At 39.1% G+C, this 26,990-nt stretch overlaps 1 protein-coding gene across 5 annotated transcripts in view; it reads left to right on the forward strand.

Moving 5' to 3' along the window:
• The first annotated feature begins 1,219 nt into the window (after positions 1-1,219).
• Positions 1,220-26,990, forward strand: part of LOC106091398 (adenylate cyclase type 2) — a 499,738-nt gene continuing 473,967 nt past the window's right edge. For 3 of the 5 annotated variants that reach the window (XM_059360973.1, XM_059360971.1, XM_059360974.1), the window contains exons 1-2: positions 1,220-1,463; positions 23,232-23,396. The gene's annotated coding sequence lies outside the window, so the exon portion shown is untranslated. Of the gene's footprint in view, positions 1,464-23,070; positions 23,117-23,231; positions 23,397-26,990 lie in introns of all 5 variants that reach the window. The other 2 variants (XM_059360972.1, XM_059360975.1) reach the window with 2 other exon arrangements.

The following is a 26,990-nucleotide window of genomic DNA, read 5'->3' on the forward strand; positions in this document are numbered from 1 at the left end:
GGATTTTAACGTACTTATATTAATGTATAAAATTTTTCAAGCCTACACAACCACTTATTTGTTCTTTTCATTTTTATGAATCTGTAGACAGAAATTGTTTCCACTTCTTTCAAACGTTGCCAATAGTGACAGTGTGCCCGAATTCGTACGTTAAAATCCCGCATGATTTGAGACTCATGAAAAAAATTGTGTTTTTTTTCGATATTTTTTGAAGGCTTGATTTTCTTTTGAGTGTCTCGTGCGTCGTGAGTGTCTCGTTAGTCGTGATTAGTGGAGTGAGCAGTATTTCACTCAATCACGCTCACTCACGAAGAATTTTAATTCAATCGCGGTCACGCACAATCACTCCATGCGATTTAGATATCCCTCACGAATCACGTTACTCGAAAACTCACGGCTCACGTGCACCCCTCTAATTCTCATTTCTTTGGCTAGCATGGTCCATGGGTGCGTATACCAGTATGGTGCTATTAAAATCACTCATACGTTCATTTGCATAAGGAGCAACAAGTTGTAATCTACATACCCGCCTGTTCTGTGTTTACCACACAAAAAGAGGGCAAAAGCCTAGCAAAACCATCAACGAACATAAACAAAACGTAAGCTCTTCTACAGAAAAACATAGAAAAACAATGCATACAAAAGAAAAACCACGGTTGTACAAAAAAACTACCAACAACATTTGGTTGAGAAACATTTTACAAATCAAATGCCTGAGATGCAAAAGCTAGCAACAGCAGCAGCAGCTACAAGAGGTTGCTGCTCTCCCCCAACTCTGCAACTCTCAATTTGCGGTGGTAGAGAAATGTAAACAAACCGAAAACCAGCGGTAGCAGCAATACGTATTTGCTGCTCTCTATCAACTCTACATCTCTCATTTGGCTGTGGTGGGAAATATGTAAACAAAGCCAAACCACACACAGACTACAGAACCAATTAGGCTCTCACTCTCACTCCAATGAGCTCTTGCTCTCCCTCTGTTAGGTGCATGGGTATGTGTGTTTGTGTTTATGGAACTTTAGACCCCACATTCTTTCTCATCAACAAACACATGGCGCTGAAACACAACAAACCCCTACTGCTAAATAAAAAAAAACTCCTATCTCCCACCACCCAACCTTATAGAATATTGCCGGCAACAGCGACGTTGGCAGCGTAAAAAAAAGTTGACATCGCTTGAAACAGAGCGCAACAGTTTTCAAATGAGTGCAGGCTATGAAACGAGCAAGTTGTATGAATAGCGCCTGTTGGACTTTGCGAGCAGACAAACAACGCAGCGAGCAACAATAATAATAGTTGGAAGAGAATATCGCGTGTGCGTTTAGTTTGGACGGTAACGTCCTAACGAGTAGATCGTGGCGGTCGTGCGCGGTTATTACTTAGAGTGCGAGTGTGATTGTGTGCTTATTGAAAAAACCGAAAGAAGTAGTCCGTCTGCCTGCTTGGTGCTGTTCTGTATAAAGGTGCTAATCAACTGCAACAACAAAAATAGCCACAACACATTGAAATACAAAGAAAAAAAAAAAAAAAAATAAATAATAATAAAAAACAAGAAATAGAATTAAAAAAAAAAACAACAGCAACAAATTTCATTAATAAAGCAAATGAAATTAAGTGTTTGTTATGGTTATAGTTCTGTTTGCATTTGCCATGCAAGAGTAAAGTCAGATAGAAGCAAGGAGAAGTCGATTTTGTAATAGGCCCCGGGGCCAACCACAGGCGGGAAATAGAAAATGCCCAAACAGCAAGTGAAGTGCATTGTAAAAAAGTCAAATTAAAGTTTTGAAAAAATTTTAAATACAAATTTTCAAACTTAAAAAAATATATTTAAATATTTTTCTTGCTATTTTTCTTCGTTCAAATACAAACAAGTGGCTTCTATTAAAATTTGTATAAAATATGCTTTTCTATTCCAAGCCTCTATGAAAAGTCTATGCAATTAATAACCGAATTTAAGAGTTTTTGCCATCATAATCATGGCAATTCGCGGTCATAAATTTAAAAATAGCTAAACGTTGTTGCCTTTAAAATGTGCTAAAAAATTTTATGAAATTTAATATGAGTGCCGTTCTCTGTATTGAAGTGAAATGTGTGATTTATTTCTTTTTTTCTTCGTTTTGTTGTATGGTGGCTAGGATTATTTAGGTTGTTTTCGTTGTAAAGCTTTAATTTGAAAGAAATTAATTTGTGAAAAATGTTTTCTTGAGGGGAATATGCATTAAAGGATATCTTTTTTTTTTCTTCATTTTTCGGCAGACAAAACCTTAAATTAGAAAATATTTGGCAAACTTGACACCCACTCACTGCGTCCCTCTGGCAGTGAATGGCATTATAATCCTCAAAATGATTTCAATAGAAAAGGCAGTCCTCATGTGATTATTTTTTTTTAATAGTGTCTAAAATTTGCTTGTATGGCATCGAACGATATGGGCCAATATCCTACAGGATTCTAAAGTGGCAAAATAAATACAAACAAGTATTGTAAAAGGACATTAAGTGTGGCCGGGTCGAACTTTGGATACCCACCACTTCGGGTATATAAGTTAACCGGTGTCGTCATAATTCGGTGAAAATGCAATATTTATGAACCCGTAGTAGCTGTATCGAAATATGGTCTAATAAATTAATTTCAATGTTGAAGATTGTCAAACAGAATATAGGTCTTTATGGCAGTTATATCCAAATATAGACGAACCCAAACCATATAAGATCGCTAAGCCAAATTTCAGCGAAATTGTATAATAAATGCGCATTTTATGGGCCCAAGGCCTTAAATCGGGAGATCGGTTATATCCTCTATGGCAGTTATAACCAAATATAGACCGATGAGGGCTATATTGAAAGCGGATGTGGAAGAAAATCGGGTAATAAACGTTGATTTTATGAGCCCAAGTACTAAAAAACGGGATATCGGTACATACGTCAGCTTTATCCAAATATAGACCAATTAGAATCATTAAGGTGGCGGATGTCGAAAAGTCTTATATAGGTCAATGTGCTAAATGTCAGCATAATCGGCTAATTAATGCATCTGTTTCGATTCAAGGCCTTAAATCGGGAGATCGGTCTATGTGGCAGCTATATCCAAATATAGTCCGATCTTGAACATACTCTGTGTGAATATCGAGGAGCCTAACTCAACATTTTGTGTCAAATTTCAGCGAAAGTGTATAATAAAAGCGCATTTCATGGGTCAAGATCTTAAATAGGTCCGAATATAGTCCGATCTTGATCATACTCGGTACGAATATAGAGGAGACTTACGCAGCACATTGCGCCAATGTTCAGCGAATTTCGATTAATAAATGTGGCCTTAATGGGCCTAAGATCTTAATTTGTCTGTACTAAATTTTCCTTGAATATTCCATTAAAGAGTTATATATTGGGTTGCCCAAAAAGTAATTGCGGATTTTTCATATAGTCGGCGTTGACAAATTTTTTCACAGCTTGTGACTCTGTCAGTTATCAGCTGTTACTTTTAGCTTGCTTTAGAAAAAAAGTGTAAAAAAAGTATATTCGATTAAAGTTCATTCTAAGCTTTCCGCAATTACTTTTTGGGCAACCCAATTTATTGTTGATCGTCATGACATTTTAAGGAGATCTAGCCATGTCTGTCTGTAGAATGCACGCTAACTTTCTAAGGAGTTAAGCTAGGCTTTGAATTATTTTGTACAAATACTTCTTATTAGAGTAGGTCGATTGAGATTGTTAATGGGTTAAATCGGTACAAGTTTTGATATAAACTGTATCACCGTATAAACTGACCTTAGGTCTTGATTTCTTGAGCGTCTAGAGGGCACAATTCCTATACGATTTGGTTAAAATTTTGAGTGACGTGTTTTGTTACGACTTACCATAAACAGTGTTAAGAATGGTTTAAATCGGTCCATAACCTGATATAGCTACCATATAATTTGATCTTGGGTCTTGATTTATTGAGCCTCTAGAGGGTGCAATGCTAAGCCGATTTGACTGAAATTTTGCACGTGATGTTTTATGTTATGACTTCCAACATCAGTGCTAAGTATAGTTAAAATCGGTTCATAACCTGATATAGATGCCATATAAACCGATTTCGCGCTCAAACTTCTTGAGCTCCTAGGGGGCGTAATTCTTATACGATTTGGCTGAAACTTTCGGAATATGGTTGTGGAATGACTTCCAACAACTGTGCAGAGTATGGTCTAAATCAGTCCATAGCCTAATATAGCCGCCATATAAACCGATCTCCCAATTAGATTTCTCGAGCTTCTAGAGGACGCAATTCTTATCTAATATGGCTGAAACTTTACATATGTCGTTTTGGTATGGCTTCCAAACGCCAAGCATGGTCTAAATCGGTTGTTAATCCTACATAGCTGCCATATAAATCGATCTCCCAATTTGACTGACAGCCATGACCAGTACGGTCCATATCGGGCAATAACTTGATGTAGCTCATATATATACTGAACAAATAAAAGCGTGCTAAGTTCGGCCGGGCCGAATCTTACATACCCTCCACCATGGGTCGCATTTGCCGAGTTCTTTTCCCGGCATCTCTTCTTAGGCAAAAAAGGATATAAGAAAAGATTTGCCCTGCTATTATTATATTATTACATGTTGGAGACCTGTGTAAAATGTCAGCCAATTCGAATAAGAATTGCGCCCTTTGGGGGCTCAAGAAATAAAATGGAGAGATCGATTTATATGGTAGCTGTATCGGGCTATAGACTGATTCCTGGCACAGTTGTTGGATATCATAACAAAACACGTCGTGCAAAATTTCATTCCAATCGGATAAGAATTGCGCACTCTAGAGGCTCAAGAAGTCAAGACCCAAGATCGGTTTATATGGCAGCTATATCAGGTTATGGACCGATTTAAACCATACTTGGCACAGTTGTTGGATATCATAACAAAACACGTCGTGCAAAATTTCATTTCAATCGGATAAGAATTGCGCACTCTAGAGGCTCAAGAAGTCAAGACCCACGATCGGTTTATATGGCAGCTATATCAGGTTATGGACCGATTTAAACCATACTTGGCACAGTTGTTGGATATCATAATAAAACACGTCGTGCAAAATTTCATCCCAATCGGATAAGAATTGCGCCCTCTAGAGGCTCTAGAGGCTCAAGAAGTCAAGACCCACGATCGGTTTATATGGCAGCTATATCAGGTTATGGACCGATTTAAACCATACTTGGCACAGTTGTTGGATATCATAACAAAACACGTCGTGCAAAATTTCATTTCAATCGGATAAGAATTGCGCACTCTAGAGGCTCAAGAAGTCAAGACCCACGATCGGTTTATATGGCAGCTATATCAGGTTATGGACCGATTTAAACCATACTTGGCACAGTTGTTGGATATAATAACAAAACACGACGTGCAAAATTTCATTTCAATCGGATAAGAATTGCGCACTTTATAGGCTCAAGAAGTCAAGACCCAAAATCGGTTGATATGACAGCTATATCAGGTTATGAACCGATTTGAACCATACTTGGCACAGTTGTTGGATATCATAATAAAACACGTCGTGCAAAATTTCATTTCAATCGGATAAGAATTGCGTACTCTAGAGGCTCAGGAAATCAAGACCCAAAATCGGTTGATATGGCAGCTATATCAGGTTATGAACCGATTTGAACCATACTTGGCACAGTTGTTGGATATCATAATAAAACACGTCGTGCAAAATTTCATCCCAATCGGATAAGAATTGCGCACTCTAGAGGCTCAAGAAGTCAAGACCCAAGATCGGTTTATATGGCAGCTATATAAAAACATGGACCGATATGGCCCATTTACAATACCAACCGACCTACACTAGTAAGAAGTATTTGTGCAAAATTTCAAGCGGCTAGCTTTACTCCTTCGGAAGTTAGCGTGCTTTCGACAGACAGACAGACGGACGGACGGACAGACGGACGGACATGGCTAGATCGGCATAAAATTTCACGACGATCAAGAATATATTTACTTTATGGGGTCTCAGACGAAAATTTCGAGTAGTTACAATCAGAATGACGAAATTAGTATACCCCCCATCTTATGGTGGAGGGTATAAAAAGTCATTCAAAGAACTTGACAAATGCGATGCATGGTGGAAGGTATATAATATTCGGCCCGGCCAAACTCAGCACGCTCTTAGTTGTTCTGTAACAAATTAACATCCTGACTTAAATGCAAAATTTGGCGTTAATAATTGACAGAAGGCTTCTAAACAACATCACACAAAAATTGAGCAAATTAATGACCAAAGTCTACGCCACAGCCGCTCAAATCTCACATATGATAATAAAACCAACTATTCTCTTTGGAAATCAATCAAATATAAGAACAAACCAATTCTTCAAACAAACCATTCTTCTTCTATCTTGAAAGAAAACCGCCAATGGGCAAAAAGTAATGCAGAGAAGGCTAATGCTAATATATTTTCTAACACGAATATTAATTCAATGGATAGTACAGAAGACCGCCAAATCCATATTCCAGTTACTAATACAACGTTAGATTTTGAGATGATTATGTTCAAGGAAATGTGGAAGGCAATAAAGTACCTCGATTGTAATAAATCCCCTGGATTCGATTTAGTAACGGGTGATGTGCTTAAGCAACTACCATACAAAGGCATAATAAAAGCGCAGAACATTATGAACTCCGTTTTGAGGTGAAAATATTTTCCCAGCTTACAGTCGCGGAGGTGATTATGCTGCAAAAACCTTAAAAAAATCACAACGACACCAAGTCGTATAGCCCTATTTCTTTACATCCAATAATGGGAAAAGTCTTTGAAAAGTTGTTTTGCAAGCATCTTGAAACCATCGTCCAATTAAAACAGATAATACCTGATCATCAGTTTGGATTTCGTAAAAACCATTCAAGTGTTGAACAAGTCCACAGGTTGACGCACACAATCGAAAATGCATTCGAAAACAAACATGTGTGTTCTGTAGTATTTGTAGATATCTCCCAAGCGTTCGATGGAGTATGGCATGACGGGCTCATAAGGAAAATCAAATCACTACTTCCACAAAACTATGTTGATATTATCTCATCTTTTCTCCATGATAGATATTATAGAGTTAAATATGAAACAGAGTACACAAAATTATACCCTATTACAACATGTATTACAACAAGGTAGCATCCTGGGACCAATTCGCCATCTTCGCCATGAAAACTGTTTTACTGGTACCTTTGCTGACGACACAGTTCTAATGGCAACTGGCCGAAATACTAATGAGTCTTCAACAAAAAAACTACAATTAGCGTTGAACGATGTGTGCCGATGGACCACGAATCGGGGTCTGAATCTAAATAGTAGTGAGTCAATTCACGTTAACTTCTCGATAAAACAAACACAGTTCAAACCGCTGTATTTAAACATGGATAACTTTATTGGATAGTCATAGACGCGAGACTAAGCTCGAAAGAACACATCCATAAAAAAAGAGAGGAATTGGATATCAAGTACCGAAATTTAAATTGGTTTATCGGAAGAAACTCCATATTATCCACTGATAATGATATCCAAGCAAGTGTTGAAGCCAATATGGCTGTATGGAATTCAACTGTGGGGCAGCGCAAGAAATCAACATCTCGGAAGAATACAGCGTTTTCAGAACAAAGCTTTAAGGAATTCGGTCAAAGCTCCTTAGTTTGATCGTAACTGTTAAAGTGGAGATATGCCAATTCGCTCAAAACCACTTCACGAACATGAAAATGTTGAAGTGTTAAAACTGTTAGAACTCTCAAATCTTCGAAGAAGTCTTCATCTTTAGAAGCTATTTAACCTAACTACACTTTTAAACTGAAACTGCCTAATATTATAATAAACAAATTTTAATTGATCATTATTAATTAAAAGCTAAATTAACTGTCGATAATTCTCCTACACAAATTACTAGTTAGTAACTTTTTTAATTAGAGACTAGTCGTAGTGTCAGTTAAGCATACTCTGTTTTAATTGCTTAAATAAAGAGAAAACAAGTAAAAGCGTGCTAAGTTCGGCCGGGCCGAATCTTATATACCCTCCACCATGGATCGCATTTGTCGAGTTCTTTTCCCGGCATCTCTTCTTAGGCAAAACAGGATATAAGAAAAGATTTGCTCGAGATATGGTCCGATTTGGACCACAATTAAATTATATGTTGGAGACCTGTGTAAGATGTCAGCCAATTCGAATACGAATTACGCCCTTTGGGGGCTCAAGAAGTAAAATAGAGATATCGATTTAAATGGGAAATGTATCGAGCTATAGACCGATTCAGACCATAATAAACACGTGTGTTGACTGTCATGAGAGAATCCGCCGTAGAAAATTTCAGGCAAATCGGATAATAATTGCGATCTCTAGAGGCTCAAGAAGTCAAGATCCCAGATCGGTTTATATGTCAGCTATATCAGGTTATGGACCGATTTCAACCATACTTGGCACAGTTGTTGGATATAATAACAAAACACGTCGTGCAAAATTTCATTCCAATCGGAGAAGAATTGCACACTCTAGAGGCTCAAGAAGTCAAGACCCAAGATCGGTTTATATGGCAGCTATATCAGGTTATGGACCGATTCCAACCATACTTGGCACAGTTGTTGGATATAATAACAAAACACGACGTGCAAAATTTCATTTCAATCGGATAAGAATTGCGCACTCTAGAGGCTCAAGAAGTCAAGACCCAAGATCGGTTTATATGACAGCTATATCAGGTTATAAACCGATTTGAACCATGCTTGGCACAGTTGTTGGATACCATAACAAAACACGTCGTGCAAAATTTCATTTCAATCGGATAAGAATTGCGCCCGCTAGAGGCTCAAGAAGTCAAGACCCAAGATCGGTTTATATGACAGCTATATCAGGTTATAAACCGATTTGAACCATACTTGGCACAGTTGTTGGATACCATAACAAAACACGTCGTGCAAAATTTCATTTCAATCGGATAAGAATTGCGCACTCTAGAGGCTCAAGAAGTTAAGACCCAAGATCGGTTTATATGGCAGCTATATCAGGTTATGAACCGATTTGAACCATACTTGGCACAGTTGTTGAATATCGTAACAAAACACGCCGTGCAAAATTTCATTCCAATCGGATAAGAATTGCGCCTTCTAGAGGCTCAAGAAGTCAAGACCCAAGATCGGTTTATATGGCAGCTATATCAAAACATGGACCGATATGGCCCATTTACAATACCAACCGACCTACACTAATAAGAAGTATTTGTGCAAAATTTCAAGCGGCTAGCTTTACTCCTTCGGAAGTTAGCGTGCTTTCGACAGACAGACGGACGGACGGACGGATGGGCAGACGGACGGACATGGCTAGATCGACATAAAATTTCACGACGATCAAGAATATATATACTTTATGGGGTCTCAGACGAATATTTCGAGTAGTTACAAACAGAATGACGAAATTAGTATACCCCCATCTTATGGTGGAGGGTATAAAAAACGCATTTATAAGTCGATGTCGCCAAAACTTGAAGCAGTGAGTTGTGTTAGGGACTTCCACGTCCCTCTTCAATTTGTCCCAAATCGATCCAGGTTTGGATTTCGCCGATCTCTCGATTTAAGGATTTGTACCCATAAAAGGCGCATTTATTATCCAATGTCACCGAAATTTAAGACAGTGAGTTAAGCCCCTCGACATACTTCTGCAATATGCCACAGATTGGTCCAGATTTGGATATAGCTGCCATATAGACGGATTTCTCGATTTAATGTTTTGGACCCATAAAAGGCGCATTTATTGTCCGATGTCGCCGAAATTTGGGACAGTGAGTAGTGGTAGGACCTTTAACATCCTTCTTCAATTTGGCTCAGATCGGTCCAGATTTGAATATAGCTGCCATATAGACGGATATCTCGATTTAAGGTTTTGGACCCATAAAAGGCGCATTTATTGTCCGATGTCACCGAAATTTGGGATAGTCAGTTGAGTTAAGCCCCTCGACATATTTCTGCAATTTGGCCTATATCGATCAAGATTTGCATATAGCTGCCATATAGACCGTTCTCCCGATTTAAGTTTTTTGAACCATAAAAGCCGCATTTATTGTCTGATGTCGCCAAAATTTGGGAAAGTGATTTGTGTTAGGCCCTTCGACATTCTTCTTCAATTTGGCTCAGATTCGTCCAGATTTGAATATAGATGCCATATAGACCGATCTTTCGATTTAAGGTTTTGGGCCCATAAAAGGCACATTTATTGTTCAATGTCGGCGAAATTAGGGACATCGAGTTGTGTTAGGCCCTTCGATATTCTTCTTCAATGTTGCTTAGATCGGTCCAGATTTGGATATAGCTGCCATATAGACCGATCTTTCGATTTAAGGTTTTGGGGCCATAAAAGGCGCATTTATTGTCCGATTTCACCGAAATTTAACACAGTGACTTTTGTTAGGCTTTTCGATATCCGTATCGTATATGGTTCAGATCGCTTTATTTTAGATACAGCTACTAAAAGGATCAATATTTTATAGCTGCTATGGGGCATAAGGTATGTATTTTTCACCGGATTTTGATGAAAGGTGGTTTACATATATACCCGAGGTGGTGGGTATCCATAGTTCAGTCCGGCCGAACTTAACACCTTTTACTTGTTTTTAATTCGTGCATTTAGGTTCTAAAACTTACAAAAGTGTACTATTGTAGGTACTATTTGGTACTTTCTGTACAGAAGCGGACAGATTCTGAAAATTTTTACACAGTTATTACAAATCATTATAATCTTATAAACTGAGTGACTACCTAGGTTCTTGGAAGTCCTAGTATGCATATATGACAGCTATATCTTAATCTGAACCGGTTTCTATGAAATTCACCAGTCGAGAATCATAAGAAAATCCTTTCTACTAAATTTCGGGAAAATCGATTAACAAATGAGCACTTTATTGCAATATTTCTCAAAATCGGACAAACATATATATGGGAGCTATATCTTAATCTGAACTGATGTCGAGCAAACTTCTAAGGTAGTTGTCGAGGAATGCGTTGTACAAGATGTTGGGTTGATGATTGGCCAATAAATGCGATTATAGTGGCTTTAGCAGTGAAAATCGGGCGATATATATATGAGAGCTATTTTTATACCCACCACCATAGGAAAGGGGTTATATTCATTTAGTCATTCCGTTGGTCATTCAGGTTATAGACTGAATCGGACCGTTTTTGGCACAGTTGTTGGAAGTCATAACAGAATACTGCATGCAAACTGTGTTATATCCAAATCTGAACCGATGTGGGCCATTTGCAATCTCCAATGACCTACATCGACATTAAGTATCTGTGCAAAATTTCAAGCGGCTAGGTTTACGCTTTCGACCTCTATCGTGATTTTGACAGTCGCACGGACGGGTGGACATGGCTATGTCGACTCGGAACGTCGAGGCGATCAAGAATATATATATATATACTTTATGGGGTTTTAGACGAATATTTCGAGGTGTTACAAACGGAATGACTAGAATAGTATACCCCCATCCTATGGTGGTGGGTATAAAAGTTGACAGAGAGACAGACAGATGGACGGACGGGAGGGGAGAAAGTCACATAGACATCGGCCAAATGATTCTGTATATTTATCTATGTGTCTCTCTCTAGATGGGATATCCTATTTATTTCCTGACTTGACATAAAATACCATATGGTTGAAAGTCAAATATATTTTTATACTACAAAGATAAACAAGTAAAAGCGTGCTAAGTTCGGCCGAGTCGAATCTTAGATACCCTCCACCAAGGATGTAGTTTATCGAGTTCTTTGCGCAGTATTTCTTTTTAGGCAAACAAAGAATAATAAATAAGAACGAGCTATATCAAATTATAGTCTGATTTGGACCATAAATGAATTGAATGCTGAACATTGTATAAGTCATTGTGTAATATTTCGGTGCATCCGGATAAGAATTTCGCCTTGTAGGTGCTCAAGAAGCAAAATCGGGAGATCGGTTTATATAGAAGCTGTATCAAGCTATAGATCGATTCAGAACATATTGAATACGCATGTTGAAGGTCATGGGAGAAGCCATTGCACAAAATTTCTACCAAATCGGATTAGAATTTAGCCGAATTTAATCGGATAAAAATTGCGCCCTCTAACAGCTGAAGAAGTCAAGACTCGAGATCGGTTTATATGGCAGCTATATAAGGCTATAAACCTATTTCAACCATACTTGGAACAGTTATTGGAAGTGATACCAAAACACCACGTGCAAAATTTCAGTCAAATCGGACAAAAATTGCGCCCTCTAGAGGCTCAAGAAGTCAAGACCCAAGATCGGTTTATATGACAGCTATATCAAAACATGGACCGATATGGCGCATTTACAATACCAACCGACCTACACTAATAAGAAATATTTGTGCAAAATTTCAAGCGGCTAGCTTTACTCCTTCGAAAGTTAGCGTGCTTTCGACAGACAGACGGACGGACGGACATGGCTAGATCGAAATGTCATGACGATCAAGAATATATATACTTTATGGGATCTTAGACGCCTATTTCGGACCATCAACGACATTTATGATATCAGCAAAGTGCTCTATTCTCATTTATCTATATATCATTTATTTGAACCCCATATTGCCATTGGCCTCAAAATTGGTTATCAAATTCGTTTTCAAATCTCATTTAAACTCCTTATTGTAAAAGTCAGCAAATATGTCCGGTTAGGGATATTTGGCCTAAAAACTATAAATAATTAGTTCCACTCTCTTTACGACCCAAATTGTCTTGGTGAGCAAATACGTCCTATTTGGGGTTGTTATGGTGGTGGGACGTCGCCTAGACAATTGGTCCCTAATGTTGATATTAGCTATGGTCGTAAATGTGTCCCTTTTGGTGGATGTTTTGGGGAGAGGCGGCCCCCCAAACACTAGGTCTCATATTTGGATATCAGATTCTACTTTTACACTCAAATACCTTTTATTTAAGCCCCATATTCCCATAGTCAGTAAATAAGTCCTGTTTAGGGGGTGTTTTGGGGAAGGGGTGGACCCCCAGAAACGTGGTCCTACATTTGGATATCAGATTAGTATTCTACTCGCAAATACCTTTCAGTTGAGTCCCATATTGCCATTATCGGTAAATATGTCCGATTTAGGGGTGTTTTGGGGGTTGGGGTGGTCCCCCTAGTACTTGGTTCGACAATTGGATATCAGATACGTTCTCTTATCCTAAATACCACTCAGTTGAGTCCCATATTGTCGTGATTGGTCTAAATATATGTTTGGTAGGTTTTAGGGTGGGGCAGCCCCCCTAGGTACCCCATCCGCAATTTGGATACCAAACCCACCATAAGATGCGGGGTATACTAATTCCTTCATTCTGTTTGTAACTGCTCGAAATATTCGTCTGAGACCCCATAAAGTATATATATTCTTGATCGTCGCGACATTTTATGTCGATCTAGCCATAACCGTCCGTCTGTCCGTCCGTCCGTCTGTCTGTCGAAAGCACGCTAACATCCGAAGGAGTAAAGCTAGCCGCTTGAAATTTTGCACAAATACTTCTTATTAGTGTAGGTCGGTGGGTTGGACCTGTTTTGTTATGATATCCAACAACTGTGCCAAGTATGGTTCATATCGGTCCATAACCTGATATAGCCGCCATATAAACCGATCATGGGTCTTGACTTCTTGAGCCTCTAGAGCGCGCAATTCTTATCCGAGTGGAATGAAATTTTGCACGAAGTGTTTTGTTATGATATCCAACAACTGTGCCAAGGGTGGTTCAAATCGGTTCATAACCTGATATAGCTGTCATATAAACAGATCTGGGGACTTGACTTCTAGAGCTTCTAGAGGGCGCAATTTCTATCCGATTTGGTTGAAAATTTTCCTGAAGTATTTTATTCTTACTTTCAACAACTGTGTCAAATAAAGTTCAAATCGGTTCATAACCTGATATAGCTGCCATATAAACCGATCTGGGATCTTGACTTCTTGAGACTCTAGAGGTCGCAATTATTATCCGATTTGCCTGAAATTTTGTACGACGGATTTCTCATGACCATCAACATACGTGTTTATTACGGTCTGAATCGGTCTATAGCCCGATATAGCTCCCATATAAATCGATCTCTCAATTTTATTTCTTGAGCCCCCAAAGGGCGCAATTCTTTTCGAATTGGCTGAAATTTTATACCGGACCATATCTTCAAATCTTTTCTTATATCCTTTTTTGCCTAAGAAGAGATGCCGGGAGAAGAACTCGACAAATGCGATCTATGGTGGAGGGTATGTAAGATTCGGCCTGGCCGAACTTAGCACGCTTTAACTTGTTATGTTTAGGGTACTATATGAGGGCACACAAAATTTCGCTTAAATCGCACCTCCCATCTCCGAGATCTGGCGTTTCTGAATATTAGGGTAAGGGCGGGGGTCCGCCCCCTCTCAGATATCAAAAAATGTAGTACCCTATTTTCACCACGGTATAATTATGCACCATTTGTGAAAATTTCAAGAAAATCGGTTCAGCCGTTTCTGAGTCTATAAGGAACACACAAACATACAAACAAACAAACAATCAAACAAACCTACAAACAAACACAAATTGATTTTTATACAATATATAAGATAACCAAATTTAGACCGATATGGACCAAATTAATCAAGGATATAATAATCATCCTATTTTATTATAATTCCACTACTATGTCCATAGTTATATGTTAATAGGGGCTGGTCTCGATCATATTTTATTCAGGTCCCGAGAACTCAAATACAGGTAACATTTTGAGGCAATAAATCTGCTTTTTATGGGATTAAGACCCTAAATTGGATGATAGGTCTATATGACAGATATATCTTTGTTTGGGCCGGATGTCGGGGGCCTTAAAACTATTCAGTATTTCCAATTTCAGAGAAATTGGGTACCCTTAAACGGTAGATCGCTCTATACGGCAGCTATATCTAAATATAGTTCGATCTGAAACATATTTTGGGCGGATGTCGTTGTTCGGTTCCTAGGCTGGGGGTGTACTAACTTCGTCATTCCGTTTGTAGCGCCTCGAAAAATTGGTCTAAGACACCACAAAGTATCTATACTTTTAATCGTCATGACATTTTAAGTCAATCTAGTTAGCCGCTCGAAATTTTGTAAAAATTTTTCTCATTTATGTAGGTCGCTTCAAAAATATATCTATAAATTTTGAGTCGTGACTAATATTTGCCCGTTGAATGCTATAAAAAGGTTTTTCCCTAGAATTATGAGGGGGAAAAATTTTGATAAAATTTGGGTAATAAATTCAAAGTATAATCTTAGTCGTATGGGAGATTAGAGATTAAGATTTAATAATAAATTTTATTGATGACAACGAACAATGGATTTTGAAATGGTATTAAATATCTACACGGAAAGAAAAATATTTGGGGTAGTGAGTACGGTCTAGATAGGGTCATAGTTGGAAATAGCTACCATATACACCAAAATTCAAATTCAAAATCCTATTCGCTCAAATTTTGGCACATTGAGCTTGGATATGCCTGCCATACATACCCATTTCTCGATTTCAGTCTAGGGGCCATAAAAGTCTCATTTATAGCAAAATTTCGCTGAAATTTGGCACAATGAGCTGTGCTAGGCTATTCGACATCTGCGCCCTCTATGGTACAGATCAGGGACCCGGAGCGGGTATCTTTTTTCCGCTCCGCTCCTGCTCCTTTGCATTTAAATTGACTATTTTTTTCAATTTTTTTCATATACACATCGTTATAGGGCAAGTCATATACTAATGTCATTATATTAACAACATCAAGCAATTTTCAACTCTGATATCCTTTATCTCTATTGCTTTCATATAAACGGATCTTACGACTTTACTTCTTAGGTATATACCACAATGTACAAGAATTTCCTAAATCAGACAACAAAAGTTGGTTTAACCAGACATGTAGAGATGCTGTCAGATCGAAAGAGGTTGCATTCAGGACATGGCGCTTGGATAACAAGTAAAAAGGCGTTAAGTTCGGCCGGGCCGAACTTTGGATACCCACTACCTCGGGTATATATGAACACCACCTTTCGTCAAAATCCATTGAAAAATACATATCTTATGCCCCATAACAGTTATATAGACATATCATCCGATTTAGACCAAATGCTTATAAGTACAAGTCATTGTTCAACCGAGAGATCGGTCTATATCAGCTATATCCAAATCTGGACCGATCTGAGGCAAACTGAAGACATGTATCGAAGTGCCCAACACAAGTCATTGTCCCAAATTTCGGCGACATCGGACAATAAATGCGGTTTTTATATGGGCCCAAAACCTTAAATCGAGAGATCGGTCTATATGTCAGCTATATCCAAATCTGAACCGATCAGGGCCAAATAGATGAAAGGTGTCAAAGGGCCTAAGGCAACTCACTGTCCCAAATTTCAGCAAAATCGTATAATAAATGTGGCTTTTATGGGCCCAAGACCCTAAATCGGAGGATCGGTATATATGACAGCTATATCCAAATCTGGACCGATCTGAACCAAATTGACGAAGGATATCGAAGGGCTCAACGCAACTCACTGTCCCAAATTTCAGCAAAATTGGATGATAAATGTGGCTTTTATGGGCCTAAGACCATAAATCGGAGGATCGGTCTATATGGCAGCTATATCCAAATCTGGACCGATCTGGGCCAAATTGACGAAGGATGTCGAAGGGCTCACCGCAACTAACTGTCCCAAATTTCAGCAAAATCGGATAATAAATGTGGCTTTTATGGGCCCAAGACCCTAAATCGGAGGATCGGTATATATGGCAGCTATATGCAAAACTGGACCGATCGGGGCCAAATTGACAAAGGATGTGGAAGGGCCGAACGCAACTCACTGTCCCAAATTTCAGCACAATCGGATAATAAATGTGGCGTTTATGGGCCTAAGACCCTAAGTCGGAGGATCGGTATATATGGCAGCTATATGCAAATCTGGACCGATCGGGGCCAAATTGACAAAGGATGTGGAAGGGCCGAACGCAACTCACTGTCCCAAATTTCAGCACAATCGGATAATAAATGTGGCTTTTATGGGCCTAAGACCCTAAATCGGAGGATCGGTATATATGACAGCTATATCCAAATCTGGACCGATCTGAACCAAATTGACGAAGGATATCGAAGGGCTCAACGCAACTCACTGTCCCAAATTTCAGCAAAATCGGATGATAAATGTGGCTTTTATGGGCCTAAGACCATAAATCGGAGGATCGGTCTATATGGCAGCTATATCCAAATCTGGACCGATCTGAACCAAATTGACGAAGGATGTCGATGGGCCTAACACAATTCACTGTGCCGAATTTCATCAAAATCGGATAATAAATTTGGCTTTTGTGGCCCTAAATCGGAGGATCGGTCTATATGGCAGCTATATCCAAATCTGGACCGATCTGAGCCAAATTGACGAAGGATGTCGAAGGGCGTAGCACAATTCACTGTCCCAAATTTCAGCAAAATCGGATAATAAATGTGGCTTTAATGGGCTTAAGACCCTAAATCGGACGATCGGTCTATATGGCAGCTATATCCAAATCTGGACCGATCTGGGCCAAATTGACGAAGGATGTCGAAGGGCTCACCGCAACTAACTGTCCAAAATTTCAGCAAAATCGGATGATAAATGTGGCTTTTATGGGCCTAAGACCCTTAATCGGCGGATCGGTCTATAGGGGGCTATATCAAGATATAGTCCGATATAGCCCATCTTCGAACTTAACCTGCTTATGGACAAAAAAAGAATTTCAGCTCAATATCTCTATTTTTAAAGACTGTAGCGTGATTTCAACAAACAGACGGACGGACATGTCTAGATCGTCTTAGATTTTTACGCTGATCAAGAATATATATACTTTATAGGGTCGGAAATGGATATTTCGATGTGTTGCAAACGGAATGACAAAATGAATATACCCCCATCCTTCGGTGGTGGGTATAAAAATGCCAATACTAAGCTGCTGCGCAAGCAGGCAAGATCTTCGTGTGCAAATGTGCTCAGGCGCGAACAATTTCTTTACGAACAGCGTCTGCGTACTAAGGTTCTTGCTTCTACACGAGGAAGTTAGAGTTTTTGGTAGTTCGTGAAGAGAGTAAACGGTAGTTCTACATCATTACAACTCTTGTTGAGGGAGACCAAACGTTCACTGATCCGGTTGATAAGGCTATCCTGTTGGCTGATATATTTGCAGGGAACTCTTCCCTGCCGGATAGCTCAAAAATGTATCTGGCGTCATGCCCCAAATATTTTTTCGAATTCGTGGTGTTAAAAGGTTTCTTGAGAACCTAGACGTAAATAAATCCCCGGGCCCGAATGGCACATCATAACTTGTCTTACACAAGTGTTCTTCGACGCTCGCTCATCCATTACGCAACCTCTTCAACCTTGCCTGCCGTGCGGGAGTCTTCCCGGCGCGTTGGAAGGTTGCGAACGTTCAGCCCATAACCCAAGAAAGGTGAGGCAAATAACCCTGCGAATTATGGGCCAATTGCAATATATTCCGCCCTCTCCAGGGTCATGGAGATCATGTTTAATCATCATCTTGTGAGGTATTTAGAGTTTAATGGCCTTCTTGGCGACCAACAGTATGGGTTCTTCAGAAATCGCTCTACGGGGGACCTCATGGCACTTCTTTCAGAACGTCGCTCAATCTACCAGTTTGGTGAGAGTAAGGTTGTGGCTCTGGAAATCTCCAAGGTATTTAATAGGGTCTGGTACGGTGCACTACTACAATAGCTTGTCGCATTTGGTGTCGGTAATGGCTTCGTTCGATTTATTTCGTGCTTTCTCAGAGATCGCACTATTCGATTCGTTAAAGATGGGTTCTCATCCAATGAGCATAAATTGACCGCAGGTGTACCCCAGGGCTCTGTTCTTTCTCCTTCTCTTTATGTTCTGGACATGAAAATACAAAGTGATGTCCGTTGGGCTAAACATGTATTTGAAGTGCCGAAAGAAGCATTCAAGTGTTTAGGCTTCCTTAAACGGTGTAAGAATTACTTCACTCCGTCTGATCTTAACAACTGCACCACTTTCATAAGGTCGAAAATGGAGTACAACTCACATGTATGGGCTGGAGCTTCAAAATCATCCCTGGAGCTGCTGGACCGTGTACAGAGGCAAGCGATGGTGTTGATTGGGGACAACTCTATTGCCTCCCTTCATCAACGTCGCAATGTGGGTTGTTTGGCGCTTTTCTATCGGCACTTTCATGGTGTGTGTTCGTCTGATATTCGTCTTCTTATTCCTGATGTAAGGATGTATGTCAGGGATACTAGACATTCCACGAACTCACACCCGTTTGTAATTGATTGGGCAGCGGAACGCACAATGCATTATAGAGAGAATTCTTGTTTTGCCCGAACCGTTCGTATGTGTAATCGACTTTATGTTTTTTCCACCCACTGTAATATGCAAAGATTTAAGACAAATTTCAATAAGCATTTCATCCTTTTCCCCCTCCAATTCCTAAATTCCTCTCGCCAACGCTGCGTGTTGGCTGACAGAAAAAAAATATACAATACATAACAAGTGAAAGCGCACTAAGTTCGGAAGTGCTGAATACCCACCACCATAGATTTATTTCTTACCCTATTTTATTATAATCCTACTACCTTCTTACATATAACAAGTAAAAGCGTGCTAAGTTCGGCCGGGCCGAATCTTACATGCCCCCCACCATGGATCGCATTTGTCGAGTTCTTCTCCCGGCATCTCTTCTTAGGCAAAAAAGGATATAAGAAAAGGCAAATCGGATAATAATTGCGACCTCTACAGGCTCAAGAAGTCAAGATCCCAGATCGGTTTATATGTCAGCTATATCAGGTTATGAACCGATTTAAACCATACTTGGCACATTTATTGGATATCATAACAAAACACGTCGTGCAAAATTTCATTCCAATCGGATAAGAATTGCACACTCTAGAGGCTCAAGAAGTTAAGACCCAAGATCGGTTGATATGGCAGCTATATCAGGTTATGGACTGATTTGAACCATACTTCGCACAGTTGTTGGATATCATAACAAAACACGTCGTGCAAAATTTCATTCCAATCGGATAAGAATTGCACACTCTAGAGGCTCAAGAAGTTAAGACCCAAGATCGGTTGATATGGCAGCTATATCAGGTTATGAACCGATTTAAACCATACTTGGCACATTTATTGGATATCATAACAAAACACGTCGTGCAAAATTTCATTCCAATCGGATAAGGATTGCGCACTCTAGAGGCTCAAGAAGTCAAGACCCAAGATCGGTTTATATGGCAGGTATATCAGGTTATAAACCGATTTAAACCATACTTGGCACAGTTGGTGGATATCATAACAAAACACGTCGTGTAAAATTTCATTCCAATCGGATAAGAATTGCGCACTCTAGAGACTCAAGAAGTCAAGACCCAAGATCGGTTTATATGGCAGCTATATCAGGTTATGGACCGATTTGAACCATATTTGGCACAGTTGTTGGATATTATAACAAAACACGTCGTGCAAAATTTCATTCCAATCGGATAAGAATTGCGCACTCTAGAGGCTCAAGAAGTCAAGACCCAAGATCAGTTTATATGGCAGCTATATCAGGTTATAAACCAATTTGAACCATACTTTGCACAGTTGTTGGATATCAGAACAAAACACGTCGTGCAAAATTCCATCCCAAACGGATAAGAATTGCGCACTCTAGAGGCTCAAGAAGTCAAGACCCAAGATCGGTTTATATGGCAGCTATATCAAAACATAGACCGATATGGCCCATTGACAATACCAACCGACCTACACTAATAAGAAGTATTTGTGCAAAATTTCAAGCGGCTAGCTTTACTTCTTCGGAAGTTAGCGTGCTTTCAACAGACAGACGGACGGACATGGCTAGATCGACATAAAATGTCGCGACGATCAAAAATATATGGGTCTCAGACGAATATTTCGAGTAGTTACAAACAGAATGACGAATGGACAGAATGGGGTCTCAGACGAATATTTCGAGTAGTTACAAACAGAATGACGAAATTAGTATACCACCCATCTTATGGTGGAGGGTATAAAAATCTATTTGTGTTTTTTTGTGTGTTCCTTATAGTCTCAGAAACGGCTGAACCGATTACCTTGAAATTTTCACAGATGGTGCAAAATGATCCCGTGGTTAAAATAGGGTACTACATTTTTTGATATCTGAAGGGGGGGGCGGACCCTCCCCCTTACCCTAATTTTCAGAAACGCCAGATCTCGGAGATGGGTGGTGCGATTTAAGCAAAATGTTGTGTGCTCTCATATAGGACCCTAAAAATAAAAATTTGGTATCCAAATTTCGGATGGGGTACCTAGGGGGGGCGCCCCACCATAAAACCTACCAAACATATATTTAGACCAATCACGACAATATGGGACTCAAATGAAAGGTATTTAGGATAAGAAAAGGTATCCGATATCTAATTGTCGGACCAAGTGTTAGGGGGACAACCCCAACCCCCAAAACACCCCTAAATCGGACATATTTATCGACCATGACAATATGGGACTCAAATGAAAGGTATTTGCGAGTAGAATGCGAATCTAATATCCAAATGCATCCCTTCCCAAAAACACCCACCATAGGGTAACATTTTTTCGACAATGCCAATATGTGGCTCAAATGAAAGGTATTTGAGATTCGAAAACGAATTTGATAACCTATTTTGGGGCCATGTGTTTGGGGTACGCCTCATCTTGTAAACTCCTCTTAAGCCCATGGCAATATGGGGTTTAAATAAATGGTATTTGAGAGAAGAGCACGATGCTGATATTTCTTCAGGGGGGCCATTTTTTTTTTTTTTTGGGACCATCTCACCCTGAAAGAAAGTATTTTAAGAATGGAGTATACCTCATATCCAAACTGAAATTCGTAGACCAATAAACATCATATGTGATTCAGATAAAGGCACTTATATTGTTAAACTGTTAGTCAAGCGATATACTATTTTCGTAGCATGGTATTTCCTTAAAGCTCTTTAATTGTCGAAAATAAATATTCCAAGGAAAACTTTGTTGCATATGAAGTGAAAGAGGGCGCAGCGGATCGGGCCCGGGTCAGCTAGTATCTATATAAATATGATATTAGGTTCAGGTGCCGGGAAGCCTTATACAAGTCACAGTATCAAATCAGTTTATAAATGAGGACTTTATGACTTATGATCACAGATCGGTCCATTTGGCATCTATATGACGATATGCGGTTCGGAAACAACCGCAAATTTCAGCGAAATCGAATAATAAATGTGGCTTCAAAGATCCCAAAAACCTTAAATCGGCAGAACGGTATAAATGGGGTTATATCATGATATAGTCCGATATGGCCTATCTTCGAACTTAAACCGCCTATGGAAAAAAAAGAATTTGTGCAAAGTTTCAGCTTAATATCTATACCTTCAAAGACAGAAGAGTGATTTCAATAGACAGAGGGATAGACGGACGGACATGGCTAGATTGTCTTAGATTGTCTTTTTACGACGATCAATAATATCTATGTACTTTATACGGTAGCAAACGGATATTTCGAAGTGTTGCAAACGGAATGACAAAATGAATATACCCCCATCCTTCGATGTTGGGTATACAAATTTGTACGAATAAGAAAATATCATTTTTTTGTGGGAAAATGGAAAATATACAATAATTAAAAAATTTGTGTTCATAAGATATACAAACACAACATACACACGCACACTCATATATTTATAAAAGAGACATAATTTTTGTACACAACTCTAAATTTATGGGCACATATGCACATGAGTGTTCACATGTATAGCATGGTATTTATGTGTATGGATAATTTGGCCATTCCTTTCTATAAATATTGTGCGTCGTCTATGTGATTCTTAAAGTGTTTCATTCGTTGTTGCCATAATGATGATGGCGTTGATGTTGCTACTGTGGTTTCGATTTTTATTTTGTTTGCTGTTGTTGTGGTCTATTTTAGTCTCAATAAAATACAAACGCATTTTTGAATATCTGACTTTTTTTTTTCATCATGTCTTAATTTTGAATTACCCTTTCACTTTTTCTCTTACGAAAAAATAGAAGAAACAAATCACAAAAAATTTATAAATATAAAAACAACACAAAGGTTTTTGACAACACGTGTAAACCAAAATTTAAAATTAAAGCAAAAAAAAAAAAAAATGAGTAGAAAAATCTAAAAATTTCATGATGTGTATCCGTTTATTTTCATAAATTTTCAGGCAACAAAAATTCGGTCAATTTTAAAGTGAATTTCGAAAGAAAAATAAAGAATATTTTGAAAAATCCTATGAGTGAAAAAATACTGCGAATTTAAAAGGAATTAACGGCCGGCGAATCTTCTGAAAATTGTATGGGAATCAAAAAAGGAAATAACCTGAATTTTGGTGAGTTTTAAATTACCTTATATTTTAATAATTTTTTTTTGTATTTTATAAGGATAATAAAGGTAAAGTTTTTTTAATGATTTTCCTGGTGCAAAAACTAAAGATAAAATTTAAGAATGGAAATGATACAATGTTGTTCCAGCGGCGGACTACATTGTTTAGGTGGTTACCTAGATTCCATAGGAAAATTTAGTACAACATTGGGCTGTGTGTGTCTCCCTATAGTACCTGGACACGGGATAGGAATATGAAGAAATGCAAGAAATGATTGGAGGAGACTGCGCCTATCCCGCACAGAGCGTCGAAACAATCGCATGGCCATTCCAGACCTCTGCCTGAAAGATCTTTCCATCGTTCGCCCTTCTCAACGACATACCAATCGAGTGTCTTGGTGCAGACCCCCAATTCTGTCTCATACTTCATTTTCTAATCCACTCTTTCGGGAAAACGAATCTTGAAGAACTTATCTTGAAGCATTTATCTCTGTGCCGGATAGTCTGTAACCTTCCTCAGTGTCTACACTGAAAAAAAAAAAAATGTTGGCCCACAATTTAAGATTTTGCCTTATTCGTAGGATTTTATTAATGAAAATGAGCCAAAGAACCAAAACTTTAAATGAAGATGTTAACTTTAAATTTAATTTCCTGTTTACTAAAGGACATGATCTTCAAATTTTAATCACTGATTGATTTTTACTTTGCTTTATAGATGACTGCTCAATTATTATTTTTTTTTGAAAAATTCTATCTTAAAACTTAGCTTCTAACCTAAAACAAGTTAAAAACAAGTAAAAGCGCGCTTGTAGATACCCACCACCTTGGGTATATATATAAACCACCTTTCGTCAGAATCCGGCGAAAACTGGGTAATTTATGTCCCCATAGCAGCTTTATCGAAATATGGTCCGATTTGGACCAAATTCGACATGGATATTGAGTGGTCTAATAACAACAAGTCATTGTTCAATTTTGCAGAACAAAATATTGGACTTTTTGGTAGCAATATCCAAATATAGACCGATCTATATACGACACGGTATCAAACTGTATCAAATTTCAGCGAAATCGGATTAAAAATGTGCCTTTTATGGGGCCAAGACTTTAAATCGGGAGATCGGTCTATATGGCAGCTATATCTAAATCTAGGCCGATATGTGCCAAAGAGAAGAAGAATGTCGAAGCGCTTAACACAACTTACTGTTCCAAATTTTGGCAAAATCGGACAATAAATGCGCCTTTTATGGGCCCAAGACCTTAAATTGAGAGATCGGTCTTTATGGCAGCTATATCCAAATCTAGACCGATCTGAGCCAAATTGACGGAGGATTTCGAGGGGCCTAACACAACTCACTGTCTCAAATTTCACCAAAATCGGATAATAAATGTGGCTTTTATGGGCCTAAGACCCTAAATCGGCCGATCGGTCTATATGGGGGCTATATCAAGATATAGTCCGATATAGCCCATCTTCGAACTTAACCTGCTTATGAACAAAAAAAGAATCTGTGCAAAGTTTCAGCTCAATATCTCTATTTTTAAAGGCTGTAGCGTGATTTCAACAGACAGACGGACAGACGGACGGACATGTCTAGATCGTCTTACGCTGATCAAGAATATATATACTTTATAGGGTCGGAAATGGATATTTCGATGTGTTGCAAACGGAATGACAAAATGAATATGCCCCCATCCTTCGGTGGTGGGTATAAAAAGGAAATCTCCGATCATTGAGCTCGTCTCGAAAGAGAGTTATTAAATTAAATGATCTTTGCCCTTAGAGGCAAAAAAACTTGAAAATGAGAAAATTCGGCAGAGCCCGGTCAGGATTCGAACCTAGGCACACGGAGCAACAGCGAGAGCCTTCGCCGTTGTCTATTGTTCGAAGCCATCAATACAACTTACAACATATGCACAGAATCATGCGTTTACCATGGGAGTAGTGTAATTGTGTAGACATACAAGTAAAAGAGTGTTAAGTTCGGTAGGGCCGAATCTTGAGAATGGATTCTGCTAAAAATGTATACAAACTAAGTTTAGTTGAAGGGCATGATTTAATTCTACACACCATGCTTCTGTCAAACCAGCAAATATTAAAGCTTCTACGAACCGAACAAGGAGCGAGACCGGTTTATATGGGAGCTATATTAGGCTATAGACCGATTTGGACCATACTTGACACATTTGTTGAAAGTCGTAACATAATGGCGAAATATGTGTATCCCCATCCTATTGTGGAGGTTATAAAAACTGTAACGTGATTTCTACAGACAGGCGGACAGTCGGACGGACATGGCTAGATCTTCTTAGATTTTAACGACGATCTAGAATATATATAACTTATAGTGTAGGATATGGATCTTTCTATGTGATGCAAGGTTAGGGTTAGGTTAGGTTTAAGTGGCAGTCTGCCATCAGACTCATTTAAACGTATTCGTCCATTGTGTTTTCACAGGAACAGAAGAAGGAAGAGGCCTTCTAGTTCCTACCGTTGTACCATTCAGCCCAAAAACTTGCGAATGTTCACATCCGCTAAATCAGACAGGTTCTCAAAGAAATGAGAACCTAAAGTGGAATTCCTTCTGACTCCTACTGGGGGAAATAGACACAGTAGGTGTATTATAGTCTCTTCTTCTTTGATGTTCTCACAGCTTATGCAAAAGTCGTTGCTGGCATCCTTCAGTGCATGTTTTCCGATTAGACAATGACCTGTCATGCCGGACACAATGACTGAGACGCCTGTTCTAGCCGATGACATCAACGCGGTAGACTTCTTCAAGTCTAGATTAGGCCACATAGTTTTCGAATGCTCACAGCCCCCCCCCCCGTTGTGACCATCTGTACTATAATTCGTTGTCATTCGGGCCTGGTCCTGAAAACTTAGCTTAAATATCGCTAGAGGCATCCTCACAGATTCCAGTATCCCTGGAATGTGTAGGACAGTTCCTAGTTTCTCAAGCTCGACCGCTCTACAATTCCCTGGTATATCTCTGTGACCTGGCACCCAGAATAGGTGAATTTTGAATAGTTCAGCCAGAGAGAGATCTGCGTCAGTTGAGGGCGGTTTTTGTGTCCATTCCACCACTTCCTTAATTGCAAGGATCTCCGCTTGATACACACTGCAGTGGTCGGGTAACCTTTTCGATATGACCACGGCAGCAATTTGTCTAGCCACAAGGTCCACAGGTATTCGATGTAGCATTAAATTCAGTGCATCAGATGTTGTCGTCTTCAGTGCGGTTGTGATGCACAAACAAGCCATCCTTTGGATCCGGTTGAGTATTGAACAGTAGGTGGACTTTTAAAGCGACGTCCACCAGACCACAACACCATAAAGCAATAAAGGTCTGACAACTGCAGTATATACCCAATGTATGACACGCGGTCTAAACCCCTAACTTTTGCCAATGGCCCTCTTGCAGGTGTATAGGGCAAGAGTTGCCTTTCTTGCCCTTTCCAAAGTCTTGGATTTGAAGTTCAATTTCCTGTCCAGCAAAACACCCTGATATTAAGGAGACAGTTGCCACTGTAGGCAGCTTGTATTAGCCTGCTGAAAAGAACTACTTCTGACTTGCAGAGATTTATACCTAGACCACTT

Source organism: Stomoxys calcitrans, chromosome 1 (genome assembly GCF_963082655.1).
Source record: "Stomoxys calcitrans chromosome 1, idStoCalc2.1, whole genome shotgun sequence".
Lineage (NCBI taxonomy): Eukaryota > Metazoa > Arthropoda > Insecta > Diptera > Muscidae > Stomoxys > Stomoxys calcitrans.